Source organism: Lygodium microphyllum, chromosome 6, assembly GCF_053477565.2.
Source record: "Lygodium microphyllum isolate KBCC chromosome 6, Lygodium_microphyllum_v1.1.10, whole genome shotgun sequence".
In the NCBI taxonomy this organism is placed as follows: domain Eukaryota; kingdom Viridiplantae; phylum Streptophyta; class Polypodiopsida; order Schizaeales; family Lygodiaceae; genus Lygodium; species Lygodium microphyllum.
Genome location: NC_141140.1, coordinates 79,648,494 through 79,666,922, shown reverse-complemented (window position 1 = coordinate 79,666,922; position 18,429 = coordinate 79,648,494).

Genomic DNA, 18,429 nt, shown 5'->3' with positions numbered 1-18,429 from the left:
TCCAAGACCACCAACCTCACAAAGAACCGGGACAAAGCCACGTTGCCGAACGTGAAAAATCACCCTTGTGAGTGCCCACATTTAACCAAAGCATAGTCATGGGCTACGCTCTCTTCCTGGGTCAAGCTCTACAGTGGGCTCACGACAGTTGTTACCTCAATTGTACCAACATCGCATGTCGCAAAGAGGTTTGCAGTATCTCAAGTGTATCTCCCCATCTCAACAACTGCTTCTCTAACAACGAGGCTAGGGCACAATCATCACTGTAATATCCATTTCCTGAGCCTTCGAAGCTTAACATTTCCCAACCCATTGAAAGGCTGATAGTCTCAACATATTGCAATGGTTGTACTTAGGCAAGTCAAAAAAAAAAAAGAGAAAGAAAGAAAGAAAGAAAGAAAAAATCATAAGAAAAAGAAACAAAAAAGAAAACAGAAAAAGAAAAGAACGAAACGATAAGAAGCACCCACGATCACAGCACAGCACCTAGGGGTCCTCAAATTAGGTGCGTCCAGTGACCTTGGTCAGCTGGCTTTGTCCCTCGTCCCCTAGCCCCCTAGCATCACCCACAATAGTTCAGGGCACATCAAGGGCAGGACATACCTATGGAGCTTGTCTCGCCTATGGTTAAACCTGTCACCTTGACCCATTCACACGATTCCCTCTTGCACTCTGCAATCAATTGTGGTAAGCACTGCATGAATGGCCATGAAAAGTACACTGTCCTCATCACACAGGTTCAATAGCTACCGGCTCTACCGATAGTGTAGGGTCCATGTGTTCAAGTATGTTACGTCGTGCAGTCACAATGCAAAGGATGTCGCATACACCTTTACATGTACTTCTTCTCAACACGGACAACTTTGTTTCATCTACACATCATTATGAGAAACTAGCCCACGGTCTTCTAACTACGTAATATCTAAGTATGCACGAGCACTCACATAATATATGCACCAAAATATATATACAGTTTGGGTCTTCAAGTGCAAGACAATACTCTCAGCTCTATCTCCCAAACTAATTAAACTATGTCTTGTGCACGATAGAGAAGACTAGCACTACCCCTAGGGAGAGACCACTTAGGAGAGGTTTTCAATTGCAGGTATTGAAGACCCCAATGAAAGTGTCGTTCGCTCTTCATCGACACTCAGCTCTGAGTTCCTATCCTTTATCATCCTGCAAGCCCGCCAAGAATCGTCATGTGCAGAATCCCCAACAAACTGTCACTTGTAATCCATCAGTGCAATCCCCACAAAGAACAGCCCTACCACCAACTCCAATAGCCCTACCACCAGCCACCTAGGCCCCCAATGACCTTCCTCCCCACCACTACCAACACTTCTCCATGGCAACCACAGACGTCCTTGCCACCCACGTCTTCGGTGCACGCTAAAGCCTGCTATCTACGATGGTGAGTGCCATGGGACTAGCACTTGTCTAGGAGGGGAGTAATGTTAACCCTCAGACAAACAAGGTGGAAAATCTGAAAAAGCTAAAGCAGAAGACAAAGGCCAAGGCAAAGTGAAACGAAAGACAAAGACGCACACGAAGAAGAGTCCTAAATAAGGGACAAAGGCACACAAGGAAAAGCGCAAGTCACTACTTTTGTAAAAGAGTGCAAGCGCATCATGATTTAAATTAAGGAGTGTCGGGCTCTCACCTGTGCAATTTGTAAATGTAGATGGGCAGTGGAAAGGAAGCTAGGAAGATAAAATGACAATGGAAAAAAGGGCCTAGGCCATGACCGACCATGTAAAAAAGGGGATAAGGGGATGACCACCGATTTAGGGTTTTGTATATAAAGTTGAAAAGTGAATGAGAAGCTCATTCTTGTGTGTGGCCAAAAGTGGCTCTCCTCTTCTTCTTCTTGCTTGAGCTCATTCTTGAGAGAGGGAGTGTGAGAGTGTGAGGGAGTGAGTGTGTGAGGGTGATGGACTGGGGAGGAGAAGCTCTCCATCTTCTCCTCTCTTCTTCTCTTCTCTTGTCTTGCTCACGGCTATGGAGCTTGGAGCGTGGAGCTTGAGGATGGAGCTTGCTTGAAGCTTGCACTTGGATCGTGGAGCTACCGAATAGAATAGAAGAAGAGAATAGAAAGCTTCAATAGTTGTACCAATAGAGCTTCTATAGTATGGATGCACCAAAATAGTAAATCAACTAAGACCTCCTAGCCTTATATATAGACATAAATTATGGTTAGGGTTAGGTCACTTCTCTAGGATGGTGCCGTGTGTTTGCATTTTAGGGTTTGCATCTCTTTTTTGTTTTAGGGCTTGTGCCCTTGTGAATTAGGGTTTGCGTCCCTTTGAAGATATTGAGATGTTGATTGAGATTAGTGAACTTGGCTCAAAAGAGGTATAATGTACTGAGTTGCATACAATGAAGATGAGAGACTAATCCTAGACATTGGAAGCACATTGCCATGTTGTTGATGAAGTTTTTGTTAGAGAAAAACCTCTCCTTATTGATGAAGAATTGAATGCCTATTGATGGAGCAATTTGCAACTCCTCCTACAAAAGTATATGATCACTAGATGTTAAAGTCAAGGTATGTTTTGGTTGAAGAAGACTGGACCTTGTTGATGATAGCTTTGTGAGGTCATTGTCTTTCGTTAGAATCTCTCAGATGATCTTGTTATCACGATGTTTCCATATCCTTGGATTGTAGCCCCCATAAGATGTAGTATTGTTCCAAAAGTTAGAGGGCCTTTGATTCGAGGGATTTCAACTCTTGTTAAGCTCTCTCATAGTAAGTTGGGTTAGAGAACATGTGTTATCTTCTAAAGAAATTAAGTGTGTATTCATGTAGATATTAGTAGAGTACTTGGGACATATTGTGAGCAAAAATGGCATACAAGCTCACCCAAAAAGGTACAATGTATAAAGGACTAGGCCACATGCTCTAATACCACTTCCTTATGTGGTTTTCTTAGCTTATCCTCATTTTATAGGAGATTCCTCAAGAATTATGTGACAAATGTAGCACCTTTGATAGTTTGATAAAAAAATGAATTATTTTTAAAGGATGCTATAGCTAATAGTAGCTTCAATCAACTAAAGGAAATGCTTACCTCAACCCCTATTCTCATATACCCTGACAAGACTTTGACTTCTCAAAAGAGTTCACCATTCAGTGTGATGTTAGTGGTAGGGGTGTAGGTGTTGTTTTACTACAAGAATATGGTATGAATGCTTTTGAGAGTTGTACGCTTGATGAAAAGGAAATATAGATGAATGTCATGCCCTAAATCCCTTGGGCACCAAACTATCCCTTTTTTACATGACCGGCCACATTGTGGCAAGTTCCTCTTTTCCATTTCCTTATATTTTCCTTATCTCTTTACCTATGCCTGCAAACCTTTTACAATTTGCACAGGAGGGAGGGTGGCACTCTTTTACAACAGTTTTAGGGACACCTTGCATTAAAAAATGCGCTTTTGCCTTTGAATTGATTTTTGAGGCCGCCCTTGCGCTTTTAGCTATTCTCCATCCTACTTCTTCTATTGCATCCACATTCTTGACTTCTTTTTCTTCCATCTCGAACTGGGGTTAACATTACCCCCTCCTAGATGAGTGCCAGTCCCATGGCACTTGTGAGGCTTTGGTAATGAGGGCTTGCTGCTTGGAAGGGTGGTTGCCGAGGTGATGATGGGCCTTGTGTGGGTCGGTATACTAGGTTGGAAGCTTGGCAAACAATTGTGTTGTTGGAGGCCGAGGATATGTTATGTGGATGTCAGGGCCTTCGATGTTGGTGGTTTGTAGCATCCGTCATCACACCTGAAAGAGAATGAGTGTGCTACCTAGGGGGTGTGTCTACCTTACCATGTGGTGCATTGTGCTCATGCGAGTGGAACTGGGAGTTGAGTCTTACCGTAGGCAACCTGGGTGGTGTCCCACACTTGGAGAACCAATTCATGCATAAGGGAGGTGTGGTGGGTGCAGCTTAGGGAGACAGGTCTAACTGTAGGTGAGTGTGACCTCCCTAGGTATGTCCTGCCCCTTGATGTGCCCTAAGCATGTGTAGTGGGGAATCAAAAGGGCTAGGGGGTTAGGGACGGGAGCTCCCCAGGTATGTCCTACCCCTTGATGTGCCCTAAGCATGTGTAGTGGGGAATCAAAAGGGCTAGGGGTTTAGGGACAGAGCCGGTTGACTGAAGCCCACCAGATGCACCTAACTTGAGAACCCTTAGATGTAATGCTTGTGGCCTATGTGAAGTGAGGTGATCTAACTGCTTTGCTCATGAGGTGCTTCTCTTTCCTCTTTGTTCTCTTTTTAAAAAATTTACATAGTCATGGTGAGAGCTAGTCTTCATCATCCAAGTGGGGTGGAGATGGGGGCCTAAGAGATTTATTCAAGAATTGCTAACTCTACAAGTACCCTTTGAGATTCAGGCAGACTTGTAGGGGGGTAGTAGATAGAAATGGATGATTGCAACACATAAAGTGGCTATCATTCATATATTCAAGGAGGAAAAAGCAAAATGAAGGGACAAGAGTAGCTCGCATCATCAATCGAGTCATGGCGCAATTGTTTATGGCATTGAAATCAAAATAGAGGGTTGTAAGGCCACGTTCTTGTAGGGTGGGATCTTGCCTAAGTAGTATTCTAAGTAGTCCAAGGTAATTACATGTAGTGATGAAAGCAGGGTTGGGGCAAGAGGAGAATTCATTTACAAAGCGGACATAAAGTCATACAAATCTTCGGATATGAAGACAAGGGCCTCTTTAGGTTTAGTACAATTTGCATTGTAGATTATAGGGAAGTTGTATCGACCGTGGACATTGGGGTCAAAATCCATTCCTGCTCTTCGAGGGTATGGCATGAATGTTGGGTTGTTCTGCTCAAAGGGAAGAATGTTACAAAAATCCATCCAAGTGTCCATATTCACATCACAGATGCGCCTTCTCCATGTCGGTTTTGGCACTCATAGCCAGGCATAGATCTAAACACTTCAAAAACCTTTTTTTGCCAAAAACTGCATCTTCTATGCCCCATAGAGAGGGGTTCTGCTCTCTTTCAGCCAACCATTTCTCATTGAGCCTGCTTTTGATATTAATCACTTCTTCCACCACCTTAATTGGCAAAACCCTGCGCAAGTTGGCGGGGAATTAGAAACTAAGATCGAAGGGGTTTCTAGCAGTTTCCTGTTGTTCCCAGATTATCAGGTGAGCGTGAAAGCTTGTTGGGAAGTCATCTTGGCTTGGTGGGTAGGTGTGGATGGCCCTATAGCCGATTTAGCACTCAGTCTCCTTTGTGCTTCCTCCACCATCTGCTTCTCTTTTCTCTAAGTGTAGCCTTTCTTTCTGTGGAGGCGTTTGCTTGTTGCTAGTCTTCTGGCCGTGGTGGGGAAGGAGGATGTGGGACTAGTTCCTCTTCTTGAGTTCCCAACTCAAAGATCCGTCCAACCCCTTCTCCTTGCTGGTCTCCCTATGTTGCTCCCTCTGCAAACAATAGTGCATCTATTTCCCATGGTGTCAAGCCTGCGTGCAGTAGTTATCTTTGTTTCTCTTTAAGGGTTAGGCTGACTCCCACACGGGTTGTGGTGGGATTTGCAGGCCTGCTCACAGAGCCCTGTGTGTAATCCCTAGCTTTTTCTTTATGGCATCAACGGCCTCCCCTTCCTCTATCTGAGTGATGTTCAGCAAGGTGTTGAGGAAGGCACGTTGCTGGGTTTCAAAGCCCACTTGTGCGGCCTCTGTTCTTCTCTCAACTAGCACTTTATCTCTTTCTACTTGAGCTAGATGATGCGCCAAGGTTTTGACTCTTCTCTCGTTGTGGTTTGCCCAGTCTTCAGCTCTCTTCTTCATTTCCTCAAGGCTTTCCCCTTGTCTTCGAGCCAATACCATTAGCATGTGCTCTTGATCTTCAATCTCTCTTTTCAGTCTCCATTCCTCCTCCTGCTCGAAGGCTACTTCCTGTTTCAAGTTTTCTATTTCTGTGCATAATCTGAGGGTTTGATTTTGTTTATATGTTTCTAGTGTTGTTGTGGCATCCATGAGATTTTCCATTTCCGCCTGCAGTTCTTTACATAACTCTCCCAGCTCCGCGACATTTTGCTGCATCCTCATGAAGCTCTGTTTTTCTTTGGTGGCCAGCCTTGCCTCCCATTGTCTGTCTTCTTCTTCCTTTGCTTTGAACTCTTCTCTCAGCTTGTATATTTCCTTTTGGCACATGGCCACCTGTACGGTCTTCTCCAGCTGAAAGACAGCCAATTGACTCCTTCTCAACTTCCAACTTAGCCACCATTGCTATTTTCTTCTCCTCCTTAGCTTTCTCTAACTACGAGAGAAGCTCTTTGACATACTCATCGCAGAGTTAGCAGTAGTTGGCATCATTGTTGTAGGGATGGGAGTCATGGGGGTTTCCACTTTTTATCATTTTGGATCTTGTCTTGAATCAATGTCTACATGCTGTCGGTCTCTTTTGCCCAATAGTTGTGGTTTCCACACTCTTCCCCTGTGTTAGTTCCTTATTAACAAAGTATTGCACCCAGGCTGCCATGAGATCGCTGGCATCTACAGTGGCCGAGGTGCCTAGTAGGTGTTGCTACTGTGATGGTGGGTATTAAGAGGGGTGGGACAGGGTCGATAGGGGCCTTGCCCTTGCCCTCAGTCACTACACGTGGTGTGATTTCTCGTACATGTGCACTCGAGCTCGGGCCTTCATCTCTTTGAGGGCTCAAAGCACCCACCTCATCTTGGCTGCCTTGTTGTTCAATGGACAAGCACGTAGCTAGCATGATGTCCTCCTCTTCCTTTCTCTTCAATTTCTCCTCCTTTTTAGTAGCCTTTCTTTTTCTCTCCTCTTCAACCCTTTTCGATTCTTCTTCTAGTTTCTAAAACCCTTCTTTCTCTTTCTTCTTCCTTTTCTCCGCCTCTTTCTTCGACTCTTTCTTAACTTTTTGCAAGTCTGCCTTCTCCTTTTTCTTCCTTTCTTCTGCTTCTCCTGTGTCGTATTTTTCTTGGGCTTTTTTGGTTTTCTTTTGTTGGATTGAGCTTCTAGTTCTCCCTCCTCCTCCATCTTGTGCCTTCTTTACTGCTTCATGGATAAAAGCAGTCAAATTTCCCCATACTCAATGAATGAGGCTTTGGATGATGGTTTCTAGCTCCCTTTGATGCCGAGGATTCTCCATCATCCAACTTGCTTCCCAGGGCTAGTGCCTCAACGGATTGATCAATGGTTTTCCACACATAGCCATTCTAGTCCATTTCATCCAATGAGTGAGCTACCAAGCTCTCTAGCATGGGCACACTGATTTTGTGCATGAGGGAGTTGTATCTTTGGCTGGAGAAGAGGGAATGGACGACTTTTTCCTACATTTTGATTTCTGGGTCCGGATGTCTTGAATTCTTATTCCACCATTTGTCAAGACTTGCTCCTTCTTCATGTTCAGCATGGCATAAACATCCCGCTTCTGTCTCCTTTCCACCTTGGATTCTAGACCCAACACCTTCTCCACCAAGGCCTTACTGAGTTGAATCTACACTTGCTTAGCTCCTTCTCCCCTCCCCACAGTCACTATCCCACATTCCCTGTTAGGGTTGTATGTCCTCAAAAATTCCACATATTTGGTGTGGATGGGCTCCTGTCCAAATTTCTCGAGGTACTTGGCTAGGTTTCATTGTTCCACAACCCTTTTGGCAACCTCCTCCTTAGCCACCACCTCTTCAATATTGTGGATCCTTTGGAACTTTGGTTATAGGCACGATTTTTGAGGAAAAGGCCATAGTTCGCTCTTTCCTTGTTCGTGAATGGAAGATAGTGTGCACGATCCTGTTGTGCTGCCATCTTTAGCTCCTATCATGAAACCATGGTTCACCATTAGCATTCTTAAGACACTTTCTTGCTAGAAGATAAGCAAGAGTTAATCATGCTTTTATGGAAAGAAGAACATGCTTAAGCACAAAAAAAGAATTTTCCTTTGAGCATTTTTATTCATTTTCAAAATTTTATGACACTTTTTCTCAATTACAAGTTAATTTTAATCTATTTTAGACATTAATTGAGACTTTAAATTTTTACGTGCATGTTTCATTCCCCTTACAAGTTTGATTTCACATGTTGATTTCACCTTACTTCACCTTACCCCCTCCCCCCTTGGGATTGAGAAGAATCCTTCCTAGGATTAGAGGTTGAGAGGTCAAGGGCATTTAGCGTGTGTTCTTGGTGCTTTACTTCCGCATGAGCCAAGCATAGAAATTCAAATTGTATTCTAGATCAGCATAGTGGTCCATGTCCAAAGGACGGATGCCTACTTGAGTGATGTAGATGAGAACGTCCATGAGGAAGTCATTGGAGTCTACTTGACTGGCAATGTGTAACTCCTCCTCGATCAGGATTCGATCTAAATACAGGTGGGTTAGGAGGTTCTCTTCTAGGGGTTGGCTACGAATGGTGGTCAACACCCTATAGGAGGTTGGAGCTACATAAGTGGGGTCATCTTCTGAGGTTTTGATGGCACGTCATTACTCAGAGTTAGTCATGATTTGGTAGCCCTCTTGCTCCCATTGAAGTCAGAGAGCATAGCATTTCCTCAAGAAAGAGGAGTCGGTGCCAACGAGCTATTTTAACTCGTTGATTTCTTGGTTTGTTGCAAGAATAATGCTCGTCATAGGACATAATGAGGCGTTTCTTTCATGCGTGTTCTCTGGAGATCTCGATGGAAATTAGCTCCCCAACTACTTCGGAATCCTTAACAAATACAAATTCTGATTCCTCTCAGAACGAGGGAGTGTATGCACTTCTGCCACTATAGGCTCATCCAAAAGACCTAAATCTAGCCTATCGTAGCTTTCAGCAAGTGTCATAAAGGCAGCATCCAAGCATCTAAGGCAAGCAACCAGGTTATCCCCCGTATTCTCCGTTAAGTTTGCAGCCAAGGTTAGAATTGATCTTTGCTCACATAAGAGCATCTAAGGCCGATCAGTGGTAACTAGATAGTTCAGCAGGTGATTGTTGTAGCTTGGGTTGCTCTTGAGGTTGTGGCTTGGCCTCTTGTTTGATGGGCTTGGTTGGAGCTGCGGGTGTTGTGGTATTAGATGCTTCTAAGGCCTTAAGGGCACAAGTGGGATTAGGTTGAGGTAGCTTGTGAGTAATGGGCTGCAGTTTTTGTCAATAGCTCGGTTTAGGCTCTGCTGGCCTAGGATTTTAAGGTCCTATGGGTTTCATAGTGCCTGAGTCTCTTGTGGCATGTGTGTCTGATTTGTCTTGATGATTTGGGTAGTCAAGCTTGATGGCGATGTTTGAGTAGTTCCCTTGTCCATCTTAGCTTTAGGTACCCATATCCATGTATTACCCTCGTAATAGCCTTGAGCTTGCAATAAGGTCTTGGAGACCCATCGCAGCTTGATCATTCGTCGATGACGGTAGTTTTATCTTGGTCTTCTAGGTTTCGAGTGGGGGTCTTAGCCTTGCGAGGTCATGGGAGTCTGCTTCTAGGTAGCGGGCCTTAATGCTAGGTATCCATTGAAGCTTTGGTTCATAGGCCTCAACTTTGGCTCCAATGATTTGCCTGTCTTGAGGTTTGGTAGGTTGTGACGGTGGGTCATGACCCTCGTCCTTAGACTTGACAATGGGTTTCTCTACCAGTGGCTTTGCGGACTTTGAAGGAGTCACACAACCCTTGCTGAAAGTGGTGAATATACGTACGTTGCCTATGGTGAGATGGATACGTTGGGACTTGTAGTCAACATTGCAATGATCTTGCTTTTTAAATGTGCATCCTAAAAATAGTGATTCCATAGAAGATCATTGGTATGCTCTCAGACTCGATAGAGATTGCTACTTTTCACTTTTCTAAAAGTGCATATGATTGGCCCCCAAAAGGGCTAAGTTTGGCATTAGTGGGTTGTAACTGCGGTTTGCCAATTTGGATCTAATGATCATGAGTTAGGACATTAAAGTTAGCTCCCTCATCAATCAGTGCATTGAGGGTGGCTTGGCAGTGATCGTTATGCTTAGGTAAGCTCGTTCTACTACTTCCTCATCCTCATCTTCAATCTTCGTGATTGTGGCCACTTGTATGTTGGCAGGGATAAGGCTCATGTAATGGGTGCATGGGAGGGTAGTACGTCTTGATGCGACTGCCATTGAAGAAGCCTGTGTCCTCTCCCTCTAGGGTTTTGAGTTCCACATTATCGGTTCTGCTGATGGCGTGGACTCTGAAAGGCCCTAGCCCTCTAAACTTCATCTTTTGTTTATGACCCTTGACTAAGTACAAGAGTACTGAGTCTCCCTGTTGGAAATCTCACTTCTTGATATGCTTATCAAACCATCTTTTGTGTCTTTCCTTCTCACATATCAGTGCGTGGGTGGCTAGAAGTCGAGTTTCCAATAGGCATTCTAGCTCAATTAGGTGCTTTGTCCATGCTTCGTTTCCATCCTGTCTCTCTTGAAGAATGATTCTCAGGCTAAGAACGAAGAACTCTATGGGTAGAATTGCTTCAGTCCCATAGGTCAACCTAAAGGAATTCTGTCCTACGACCATTTTATAGGCTCTGCGATAGGCCCACAAGACTGCCATCAATTTGTTATCCCAGTCACTGTGTGAAGCATAGACTACTTTGGTCAGGACATTCACTAAGATTTTATTAGTAGACTCAGCCTGGCCATTCACCTGAGGATAGTAAGGCGAAGACTTTGATGGATGATCAGAAAGGTAGACAGGAGGTGAACGATCACTTCATTAATGAGTTGCTACCTTGGTCACTAACTAGTTCGATGGGGTACTCGAATCGTGAGATCACTTAAGAACTTGGCAGTGGTCTTAGCATCATTCTTTTGAGTTGCTTGTGCTTCAGTCCACTTCATGAGATAATCCGTGGCAACGATGATGTATTTGGCTTGTGAATACTATGCCATAGGACTAATCGGCCAATGAAGTCAATTCCCCACTTCTCGAAAAGCTGTCTTGCAATCATAGGGATTAGCTCCATTTGATCCTTGCAAATCGGGACCTTGGTCCATTGGCACTCATCATAGTGTTTTAAGAATTGTGCTACATCTCGAAAGAGAGTAGGCCACCACAATTGAGATTGTAGTACCTTGCGGGCTATCGTATCTCCATTGAAGTGTCCTCCCGCAATCCTGTCGTGTGCCTCTGCCAATATGTCATGCATTTCATGCTTGCACACACATCTACGCATGCAGCAACCTGTTTATAAAGTTGACTTGCTACTATCAACTGATAGGGTTGGATTTTAAGGATGAGTCACCTAAGTCGGGCCTTCTTGATAGGTCGTTCAGGGAGTCCATGCTCAAGCACTTGGATTATGTCATCTACCCAATATGGCATCAAATAAGCTCTAAATAATTCTCTCTCACTAGACAGGTGAAATAGATGTGCATTGGCAATTCATCTAGGATGCTCTATCCAGTGACTTCTCCTGTGGGTATGTGATGGTCAGCCATGTAATGCTACTTCCCCTTGCGTACCACCATAGAGAAGTCAAATTCTAAAAGTAGAAGTAACCACCATCGAGCAATGCATAGCGGAAAGTTTGTTAACAAGATAAAGCAATTCATGATGGTCGACAAAGAAGATAAAAGGCATGGCCAAAAGACAATGCTGAAATTTCTTTATAGCAAATACCATGGCTAAGCCCTCTCTCTCCATTGTTGATTAATTCATTTCTATATGCTAGCAAAGCTCACTGGATAATCTAGGTTATGTTCATGAGGTTGGCACAACACAGCCGTGTGAACATGGAAAGTGATTGTCTAGTTTGGGGCTTGTAGAATTGGTGCAATGGTTAGATCCTTTTTCAATTCCTCATATGCACATTGGCATTCTCGGTCCACTCGAATATAATTAGCAACTTGTATAGAGATCTAGCAATCAATGCATAGTTCAATACAAAGCGCTAATAGTATCCCGTGTGGCCTAGGAAGCATTGAACTCCCTTGTAATCGGATGGTGGTGGAAGATTGACAATAACCCTGACTTTCGAGAAGTCCATGTCAATGCCTCTCTTTGACAACATGTGCCCTAGGATGCATTCATGCTTTACCTAGAATTGGCACTTCAAGGGCTTCAGCGAGAGGAGATATACCCAACATCGTTCAAAGACTGCTCTTGGAGCTTATCTAAGTGTTCCTTCCATGTAGAGTGAACAAACAAATCACCTATGAAAACCTCCAACTCCTTCCTAAGCATGTCTTTGAAGATGGCACACATGAGCTTTTGGAAGGTAGCTGGTGCATTAGTCAACCCAAAGGGCATGACTATGTAGGTGAAGATACCCCACTCAGTGGCGAATGTATCATTAGGATGCACTTGCACGTGATTGTATCCCGAGAAGCCATCTAGGAAACTATAGGCTTTGTTACCAACCACTCTCTCGAGCATGCGGTCTGTGTATGGCAATGGATAATTGTCTCTCTTCATAGCAACATTTACCTTCTTATAGTTGACACATAGTCTGATCTTTCCGTCTTTTTCAACACGATCACTATAGGTGAGACCCAGTCCATGTGCTCAATCTCGTAAATGAATCCTTCTCTCAACAACTTATCAATTTCCTCTTTCATTATGTGAGCATGCTTGGGATTTATTGGATACAGTCACTGTTTGACTGGTGTTGCATCGGGTGTCATGGGTATGTTGTGAGTCACTACACTCGGATCTACCACTTTTAGCTCATCAAGGGACCAAGCAAACACGTCTATATGGTCTCACAAGAGAATAATGAGACCTGCTTCCTCTTCCTTAGTCAAGTGATTGGCTATAAAGACAGGTCGGGGTGTCTCCCCTTCCTTGGCTAAATTGACCTCCTTGACCTTGGCGGGTCCTTCTATTGGGTTGTTGGCTTGTCCCTGGCATTTGGCTTCCCGCAAGATCACCACCCTATCACCTTTTTTGAACTTCGTGAATCGCTTTGATAGGTCTTGTGCCTTTCTTTGCTCATCAGCTTGTGGTTCCTTGGGCTGCTTCCTCCTTCAGTCTTCGGTGCCTTATGTGAATGGGTAGGTCCCCTTTGGTGCATCTAGTCTTAGGAGGTTGAGGTATTTCAAGATCATTATCTGAGCTTACTTCTAACTCGGAATCAAACTATCCATCTTTGCTAGATGAGGGAGTCTCTCATGGAGGTTAGAGCTCTTAGAGGGTGAATTCATCCTGAATAATGGTGCGGCACTTGGTTGGACTAGGCCTAGTTACTCATAATCTATTGCTACTATGTGCTCCAAACATGTGCAATCGCAATCCATGTGCATGACTCCTTTCTCGCTTCTAAAAACATTCCTCTTGCTTGGTTTAGAGTTTTCTCATATCTGTTCTATCACTCGTCCCTTAGTGTTGTGTTGTATGGTATCCATCTCTCCTTCACTTTGGTTACTAAAGGAACAAAAATCCTCATATTCATCGTTAGAGCTATCTTCATCCTGACTGCTCATCATCTCCTAAGTCTCGATATGGTATCCATCTCTCCTTCACTTTGGTTACTAAAGGAACAACAATCCTTGTATTCATCGTTAGAGCTATCTTCATCCCGATTGCTCATCATCTCCTAAGTCTCGATATGGATCCTCCTTTTTGTCGGTGACTAAGACCCAATTTTACATCAAGTTTAAGTCGTGCACTTTGGTCCATCGCCACTTAGGTTTCTAAGAGATCTTGGAGAGGTTTAAGGTTAGCGATTGGGTTGCCTGCTAGCTTGTTTGTCAGATGCTCTAGGATCTCAAGGAGTTCTCGCTTGTTGCTGGGGATATGGAATTTGATAGGGCTTGGTTGTTCATTTGAGCTTTTAGCCATCATGCAAACTAGCATTGCTGATTCTTGTCCCTGGGCTTACCGAGACTGCCTTAGTAGCCTGCTCATACTCCTCATGGTCTAGAAATGGTAGATCGATAGTGTCTAGCACGTGCATCCAATCTTGCTCATCTTCTGGACAAGGAATATACTTAGTTAATGGCCTATAAGATTTTCTAATCTGGGTGTCACCCTTCATTAGCATGGCTGAGATGGCATCTAGGTCGACTGGTGTTGTCTTGCAAGTGTCCATCTCTACCCTCACTGCTTCTGTTCTATTGCCTAATAAGATTAGACAATTAACCTAGTCCTCTATGACCCATGCATTGTGCATCCAAGGACAGCCTAGCAGGATGTCATAGTCCACCCCCTTCATGACTATTTGATATGTATCAAGGTGATTTGTTTGATAATAAAAGACATGGTGTGGGTACGTGTTATTTCAAAGACAGCATGAGCCAGTATTGTGGAACTTGGGCTCTTGGAAATTTTGATCATGGGGAATGGGTACTCAAAGATGGAAACTCTTATGAAGGCCAATTCATATCAAACAGGGGGCCATTATATGGAAGAGAGAGAAAGAATAATCTCTAAAACACTATATTGGGGAATATGGGAATTTCCCATAAGTTTGGGACACGTGGTCAAATCTTTGGATTTGTCATAACTTGAACACTATAACTCCAAATTGAGCACTCTATAGCTCTATAGATTCCATTTTTCAAGCGCTTTCCAATGATAGGTCACATCATATAGTTTTGAGAAACTTATGGGCATGTTATCCGGGTGCCACCTTTTTAGTATTCAAAAAATGGGAATTGGGAGTTTCCCAAACTCACTAATATTGGGTTATAATTTTTCATGTCGCCATTTTTCCTTCGTCATCAACCTCTTCATGTTCCCTGTCATTTTTATGGCAACCATTTGAGAGAGAGAGAGATCAGGGAATTAGTCGAGGCAGAAGAGAGAGGGTCAATTGTAATTCATGACCCAACATTGTCATCGACACAAAACCGTTCAATGCAAGAAGGAGGCACCATCTTCTTTGGGAAGAGGAGAACTTTAGAGGCTAATTTTTTCTAAATAAGGACATTTAAAAAATGAGGAAGAAATCGTGATAGAGAGAGGTCGTTGAGAGAGGAGGGGTGTGGGATTCTTAAAGGGGAGGCATGGTCAAGAAAGGGAGAATCATGCCTGGCACTGTGGTGGGAGCTCACGCTCAACTGCCAAGACCCACGGACCGCTTATTGCTTCAAGTGTTTCAAGCCGAATGCTAATGGCTACCTCTCACATAGCCTACGGGCTCTCATGCCTGCCGGGTGTAGTGAGTTTATGTTCATGCCGATCAAGTTGCCTCCTCTCCCGCACACTCCAGTAGCTCCACGATCCAAGTGCAAGCTTCAAGCAAGCTCGATCCTCCCGCTCCAAGCTCCAAGCTCCATTGCCACGAGCAAGGTAAGAGAAGAGAAGAGAAGAGAAGAAGAGAGGAGAAGATCAAGAGCTTCTCCACCCCACGGTCCCTCACCCTCACACACTCACTCCCTCACACTCTCACAGTCCCTCTCTCAAGCACAAGCTCAAGCAAGCAAGAAGAAGAAGAAGAAGAAGAAGAAGAAGAAGAAGAAGAAGAAGAGGAGAGCTACTTTTGGCCACACACAAGAATGAGCTTCTCATTTACTTTTCAACTTTATATACAAAACCATAAATCCCTTTTGGGCGGTCATCCCCTTATCCCCTTTTTTACATGGCCGACCGTGGCTAGGCCCTTTTTCCCATTGCCCTTCTATCTTCCTAGCTTTCTTCCTACCACCCATCTACCTTTACAAATTGCACGGGTGAGAGCCCGGTGCTCTTTAAATTAAACCATGATGCACTTGCGCTCTTTTACAAAAGTATCAATTCGCGATTTTTCTTGTGCGCCCTTTTCCTTTATTTAGGACTTTTTTGCATTTCTTGTGCTTCCATATTTTTCTTGGTGCACCTTCGTCTTTCGTTTCACTTTTGCCTTGGCCTTTGTCTTCTGCTTTAGCTTTTTCAGATTTTTTCACCTTGTTCATCTAACGGTTAACATTACCCCCCTCCTAGACGAGTGCCAGTCCCATGGCACTGACCGTCGTAGGTAGCAGGCTTTAGCATTCACCGAAGACGTGGGTGACAAGGATATTAGTGGCTGCCGTGGAGGAGTGTTGGTGGTGGTGTGGAGGAAGGTCGTTGGGGGCACGTTGATGGCTTAGGTGGCCGGTGGTAGGGTTGTTGGAGTTGGTGGTAGGGCTATTCTTTGTTGGGGATGACGATTCTTGGCGGGCCTGCAGGACGATAAAGGATAAGAATTCAGAGTTGGGTGTCGATGAAGAGCAAATGACACTATTGTTGGAGTCTTCAAGACCTGGAATTGAAAACCTCTCATAGGTGGTCTCTCCCTAGGGATAGTGCTAGTCTTCTCTATTGTGCACAAGACATAGTGCAATTAGTTTGGGAGATAGGTCAAACTCTAAGCAAGCTGAGAGTATTGTCTTGCACTTGAGGACCCGAACTGTGTATATACTTCGGTGCAGATATTATGTGAGTGCTCGTGCATACTTAGATATTAGGTAGTTAGAAGACCGCGGGCTAGTTTCTCGTAACAATGTGTGGATGAAGCAAAGTTGTCCATGTTGAGAAGAAGTACACATGAAGGTATATGAGACATCCTTTGCATTGTGACTGCACGACGTAGCATAATTGAATATAAGGACACCGCACTTTCAATAGCTGGAAGCTATTGGACTTGCTTGATGAGGACGGTGTACTTTTCATGGCCAATCGTGCGGTGCTTACCACAATTGATTGCAATGGTATTAAGGTAGAGTGCAAGAGGGAATTGTGCAAGTGGGTCAGGGTGACAGGTCTAACCATAGGCGAGACAAGCTCCCTAGGTATGTCCTGCCCTTGATGTGCCCTGAACAATTGTGGGTGATGCTAAAGGGCCAGGGAACTAGGGACGGAGCCAGTCAACCAAGGTCACTGGATGTACCTAATTTGAGGACCCCTAGGTGCTGTGCTGTGATCGTGTGGGTGCTGCTTATCTTTTCGTTCATTTCTTTTCTTTCTTTCTTTTTTCATTTTTTTTCTTTTTCTTGTGCTTTTTTCTTTCTTTCTTTCTTTCTCTTCTCTTTTCTCCTCTCTTTTTTTTTTTGACTTGCTTGAGTACAACCATTGCAATATGTTGAGGCTATCAGCCTTTCAATGGGTTGGAAAATGTCAAGCTTCGAAGGCTCAGGAAATGGATATTACAGTGATGATTGTGCCCTAGCCTCGTTGTTAGAGAAGCAGTTGTTGAGATGGGGAGATACACTTGAGATATTGCAAACCTCTTTGTGACACACGATGTTGGTACAATTGAGGTAACAACTACCGTGAGCCAACTAAAGACCTTGACCCAGAAAGAGAGCGTAGCCCATGAATATGCTTTGGGCCATGCGATGTGAGCGGTCGGCAAGGGTGATTTTTGCTTTCGGCAGCGTGGCTTTGTCTCGGCGCTTTGTGGGGTCAATGGTCTTGCGGTGATCGGGCATTGAACACTTTCGCGCAAAGACCTGTATCATCCTGCATCCACTTGTCACTTCATGAGAGTACATGCATGGTATATGCCGCAACTATAATAAACCAGTGCAACGCAAGGAGACATCACTTATCTGAATTCCATGGTGCTGACTTAGATACTTATCACTTGCGCTTGATTAGCTTTTTCTTTTGCTAAAGACATGAAATATATTAAACACAGATATGAAAAGTTTGTACAATTGGGGAACATGTCAACACTTAACCATTTAAAGACAAAAAGTCATGGCTAGTAGCATTTGATAATCCTTTTATACAACATGGGGCTACTCTATTTGTACGAGGTGGGGCGAGTCTGGGTGGTCACACGACTGAGGATGTGCTGGTGAGGGGCTCCTATGAGGCTGGGAGGGAAAAATGTCGGTTAGGACCCGGATGGTGTAGTCCCTAGCCGCAACTGTTTCCAGAATGCTTTTAAACAATGCGTCAAATTCTTGCTTGTCTCGAGCTACCCTCTCCTCTTTCGAGCACCTGGTGCTCGAGCATCTGGTAGGAGCATGCACGGCTGGTGTTGCCATGCCCTGCGTGATCCCTTGAGCTTCTATTCTCGTGGGGCGTGGGGATCTTTTGGCCTACGTCCGGGCCAGTGTTGCTTCGTTTCTTTGCATACCTTTTAAGGGTAGGTACATAGCGTTCCGACGGAGGCGCTTTTGCTACATGCTCCCTTCGAGGCAGATAGCATCCTTGCAAGCCAACTGCACTGGGTGCTCCATGTGGGCTATTGTAGGGGGACCTACAAAATGCGAACCAAGGATTAGGCCTCGAGGCAGGATAAAAATATTTGAATGGAAGGGATTATACAGTGGGTTATCAAGTGCATATGATGAGGAGGGGAGAGGTGAGGCATGCAGTGTTTGTTGTAGAGGGATGGCCCCCATGATGATGTTCGTTTTGCCTCCAGCCATTAGCAGATATTGGCTTATGCTAAGTTGTGTGGACTAGTTGTCATGGAGTGGGGCAGGGCTCATCCGGAAGGATAGACCGAAAAGGGGGAAAGGTGTATAGAAAGGGACGGTACCCCGTCTACACCATTAGAGTTGTTGGTCAAGGCTTCCTATGGCGGTAATGAGGGTTGCATGCC